This window comes from Hyaena hyaena, unplaced genomic scaffold (assembly GCF_003009895.1).
Source record: "Hyaena hyaena isolate Hyena2069 unplaced genomic scaffold, ASM300989v1 scaffold_390, whole genome shotgun sequence".
Lineage (NCBI taxonomy): Eukaryota > Metazoa > Chordata > Mammalia > Carnivora > Hyaenidae > Hyaena > Hyaena hyaena.
In genome coordinates this window covers 203,052-208,362 of record NW_024081018.1, presented here as the reverse complement: position 1 = coordinate 208,362, position 5,311 = coordinate 203,052, and positions in this window count along the sequence as shown.

Genomic DNA, 5,311 nt, shown 5'->3' with positions numbered 1-5,311 from the left:
GTAAGGAAGGTGGCTAGGAATTATTGTCTTCTTTACTGAGAGCAAAACAGGCTCAGAGCATTGAATGATTTGCCCAAGGACACAGAACATCAGCGACCAGACCTGGAATCCTCCTTTCCTGACTCCAGGTTTGGCACTCTGGTGTCCCCAGTTGAGGACGCTTTCCACTTAAGTCTCGATGCAACAGGAAATTTGAGTGAGGCTGGTTGGCAGCAAGATTTCAGAAATGAGAGATCAGGGTTGTCGCTAGAGGGAAAGCCAATCCTCTAATCAATCCAGACATCATTTATTTATAACTGTAGAGGCTCGAAGAAGGTGAACATCAGCAGAGGAGGAGGAGGAGGGGGAGGAGGGGGAGAGAGCAGCAGAACTCATCCCAGAAGGGGCCAGAGGTGTCCTGATGCAAGGAAGCTGGGCCCAGGGAGGCTGGGAGAGGAGAGAGGACAGAGCTCAGTACGGGGGCTCCTCTTGGCAGAGAGTGTCTCTCCGGGATCAATAGGCCAGGCCTTGGAGAGTCTTCCTTCCTTGTACCTCTGCATTGAGTTCTTCAAAAGAAATGTGCTTTCATTGCCTTTCTCTCCCAGTCCAGGACAGAAATAGCTGGAAAGAAAAGACTCTGTTGTCCAGGGCAAATGGTGGGTTTGGTGTTTATCCAAAAAGCATTGGTCTCAGCTTGATTTTTCCAGAGCTGACCTGTCCGGTATGATTTTCCATCAGCATTGAGACTGCTCATTTCTCTGGCTTAGGTCTTCAGGGATGTGGGCTGGGGGGTTGTCTCCTCTCAGCCCCGTCACTGATCCTGGGGCAGCAGATGAGCCATGGTGAGAGCTAGTGGTGGCGGGTGGGGAGTGGGGAGTACTGGCTGGGAGACCTGGGTTTCCATCTGGCTTGGTCACTGTGTACTGTGTGAGTTGGGGTGGGTTAGCTTCTTGGATATGCCCTCAGTTTCTTCAACTCAAAGATAAGATGGTTGTAGTAGATGCCATTTGGGGCCCGTGGGATTCTGGTGTCCTTTGATTCATTTAGAGATAGTATAGCTCAGAGGACAAGTGTGTGGGTCTTGGAGACAGGAGTTAGACCTCCTGGGCTCCATCTAGCTCTGCTACTAGCTTTCCATTGCTATTGACTTACTAAGAGCAAGTCACTCAATCTCTTCTGCCTCTCTTGCTTCACCTATGCAATGGGCACAGTTGCTAACTCACTATCTTATTTTTTTTTTTACAAATAGTTTATTGTCAAATTAGTTTCCACATAACACTCAGTGCTCTTCCCCACAAGTGTCCTCCTCCATGCCCATCCCTCCTCCCCCCCACATCCATCAGTCCTCAGTTTTTGTCAGCATTCAAGAGTCTCTCATGGTTTGTCTCTCTCCCTTTCCCCCACCATTTCCCCCCTTCTTCTCCCCATTGTTCCTCAGTTAAGTTCCTCCTAATCCTCCTATACGTAACTCACTATCTTATTAAATAAGATGATTAAATAGGTTAATTTGGTCAAACACTCGGAACAGTGTGTGGTATACAGTAAGTGCTTTTTAAATCAATATGTATTACTATCAAGCTCAAAGAAAGGTGGGGCTGGGTACCAGAAAGGACTCCTCCCTCTTGGAAGGCACACAGCTTGGCTCCGCTGACACCAGCAGGTATTCATCATTGTTTCTTCCTCCTGGAGCACGACTGGGACTCCAGGGTTGCATCCAGACTGATCAGTGACTAAACAGCCAGCTCCTTCCTAGAACCAAACTCATTATGCCAGTAACTAATCTGGATGCTTTCAAAGAGCCTGCTTCCTACATTATTTTATTGAATCCTCTCTCAACCTGGGAGGCCCTTGGCGGAGGTGACACCAAGCTCATAGGTAGAGGCTCGTAGTTAGGAATGGTGGGGCCAGGACCTGGCTGTCCTGATTGTCTATGTAGCACTGGTCTGGGGTGAGGGCCTTTGGCCAGCCTAGGGTGTCTGTGCTTGAGGTCACCTTGTGGAGCACATAGTAGCTCAGTTTCGGGAAGAAGGGGGTGGACTGCCATGTGCCTGGTCAGTAGACCTGATTTTTGCTGATCATGTAAAAAAAAGTATGCAGACCTAGCATGCTTCTGAAATTCACTCCCTTATTGTTGGACATTTAAGCTATTTTCAGTTCTGAGCTATCATTATGTACCTATTAAACTAGTAAAAAATAATTCTTTCAGAACCTTAGAAGCAGTTACATGTGTATTTGCTGATGGCTTCATAAATTGATCCACTTTTTCAAGAGAACAATCCAGTAATATTTAAGAGCTATAAAATTGTTCCTACCCTTTGACCTGATAATTCTACTTCTGAGAATATACACCAAGGAAATAGCTTAAAAGAGAAAAAATAAGAAAGTAATTGCTCTTAGAAATGCTATTTATAAAAATTGGAAGCAACCCAAATGCCCAGCCATCAGGGTTTGGCTTCAAACCCATAGTGTATTTACATTCTAGAATATGATAGAGCTTTTAAAAATGACAAATATGGGAACCATGTCAAGGCACGGACAAGTACGCACATATGAAATAATGACGTGTGGCAAAGGGTAAGTATGTATGTTTGTATGCATTTTCCAATGACAACTACACAAAGCAGGCCAATATTTGTTCAGTGAGCTGATAAAGGTTAGATGCAAGTTGGCATTGCTTTAAATGTTCATTAACTAGTTTAAGCTTACAGTAAAAATAATATGGGTCCTTTTATAGTCGTAGATGAATAGGACCAGCTACATAATTTGTAGGGATCGCTGCTAAATGAAACTATGGGGAGCTTTGTTAAAAAAAATAGAGGTTTGAAGATGGTGACAGCAGAGCTTTAAACCAAGTGCAGGTCCTTACAAACCCTGGATCCGTGTAACTGCGCCATAAGCCTGTGAAGTCGGCCCTGGCTAGAGCTGTTCACCCAATCTACTCACTTCACCGATGAGCAAAATGAGTTCACGAAGTTCAACTTTGCCTAGGAAAACTCAGAAGCACCAACAATCCAAGGCCCCCCTCGGAGCTTGGAGTTGGTGTGGAGATGACCAACCACCACATGGGTCTAGAGAAGTTGTGGTCACAGAACTCGGGCCATTTGTCCCTGGGCCTTGCTGCCCCAGCTGGGGAGTCCACAGTGCTTTGTTCACCCACCCACTCATTTATCAAGCATTTATTCACCAGTCACGTGTCTCCAATGCTAGGCTGATGGGAACACAGAGGACAAAGACCTGGAAGCTTAGGGTTCACTTGCAAAGACAAAGGGTTATATTTGGTTAAAGCTCTGGTAGGTTTGGACTAGTGGTTTAGGCATAGCAGAGGGGCTGTGGGAAGGCCAGGGCTCTTCTGGAGATGCTGAATGACACCTGGGTCTTGAGGATGGAGTGCCTTGATCAGGAAGGTTTAGGGTCCCTGGCTACTTAGGAAACAACATTCTCTACAAAGTCCAAGTAAAGACAGTAAGTTTGGGAACTGCCAATACTGGCTTTGGGAGCAATGTCAGAATCCAGTAATAGGGAGAGAAGTCAACTAAAGCTCTGAAGTCTTTACCTGGAGACGAGCTAAAATTTCCCATTCTGTGTTTATTTAGCAGACTTTGTTACTTTGCGTGTGTTGTTCCAGCCTACGCAATCTCTTAAGATGGACGCTGGCATAATTCTTGGCTTCATGCCGTCTTGGGTTGAATCAGCATGCTGTCCATTTCTGTATCCAAGTGGTCAGTGGGAATACTGATCCTCCACTGGAAACTTCCATAAGCTGTCCACAGAACTTTGTGAGAGGCTCTGCCGCGTGTCTTCCTGACCCTGCGCTGTAGCAATTTTCTGGCCCATCACAAATGAATCTTGCGAGATGGGCAGTATTGTTTTTGGAGAGCCCCCTTGGTTTCTTGTGGGCACTGCTTGCTATTCCAAAATCTCACAGACAGACTGGCTGAGGACATTTCTCCACACCCTCCAGAAATTTCTGCTTTGACCTACTCCTGAGAAGTGGGGTTGTCCATAGTGAGTTTAGAAACAGAAAAATACAGAGCTCCTTCCCTGTATCTCCCCACCCTCACAACATACACAGTCCGGGCCACACATCTAATCCTTGGCTCAAATGTTAGTACTACCAGATGTCTGCCCCTAGTGTGTGGAGCCCCGTGTGTCATGCACTTGATCACTGACTTCCCCATACGGGGCCGGTACAAACACCCAGGGAAGCTGGACTCAGGAAATGACCACAGGACTGTTCGATTCATTTGCTCTTGAAACCTTCAAATATTGTCCTTTGCTACTCAGCTGAGTTTGTGCTTGCTACTCAGTTTTAAGAATTAATCATCTTGGGGAACTTGAGTGGCTCAGTCGGTTAAGCGTCTGACTTTGGCTCAGGTCATGATCTCATGGTTTGTGAGTTCAAGCCCCACATCGGGCTCTGTGCTGACAGCTTGGAGCCTGGGCCCTGCTTCAGATTCTGTGTCTCCCTCTCTCTGTTCCTCCCTCACTTATGCTCTGTCTCTCAAAAATGAATAAATGTTAAAAAAACTAAAAAAAGAATTAATCATCTTTTGTATTTACATGTAAATGTTCTTAGTGAAAATATTTGAGAAAAAAGTTACTCTACTCATTACCAAACAGAGTCATCATCAACAATCTGTGATAACCATTTTGTCTGTATGCATATAAATAGAGATCTCTTAGGTAGTTGGAGAAATAATTTGGTCAAGATGGAATCACACTGTGCAGGGCATTTTTACTAAGCATGTATTAAATTTAACTGAAAATTAAAAAAAAATTGTTTTATTTATTTTTGAGACAGAGAGAGACAGAATATGAGTAGGGGAGAGGCAGAGAAAGGGAAACACAGAATTTGAAACAGGCTCCAGGCTCTGAGCTGTCAGCACAGAACCTGATGTGGGGCTCAAACCCACAAGGGTGAGATCATGACCTGAGCTGAAGTCGAATGCTTAAAATACTGAACCACCCAGGCGCCCCTTAAATGAAAAGTTTTTAATGGTTATTTATTTTTTGAGAGAGAAAGAGAGTGTGAGTGCGAGAGGAGAAGAGAGAGACGGAGATACAGAATCCGAAGCAGATTCCAGGCTGTCAGCACAGAGCCCGACGAGTGGCTTAAACATGCGAACCACGAGATCATGAACCGAAGTTGAACGCTTAACCGACTGAGCCACCCAGGTGCCCGTAACTGAAAATTTTAATAGCAAAAAAGGAAATTCAAAGAATTGACACAGAATTTTTGAACATCAGATGAATTATTTTGACCACAGGAATATTAATACATTCCTAAAATATATTCAAAATATATTCCTAAAAGAGCCTTCAAAATTAAGAG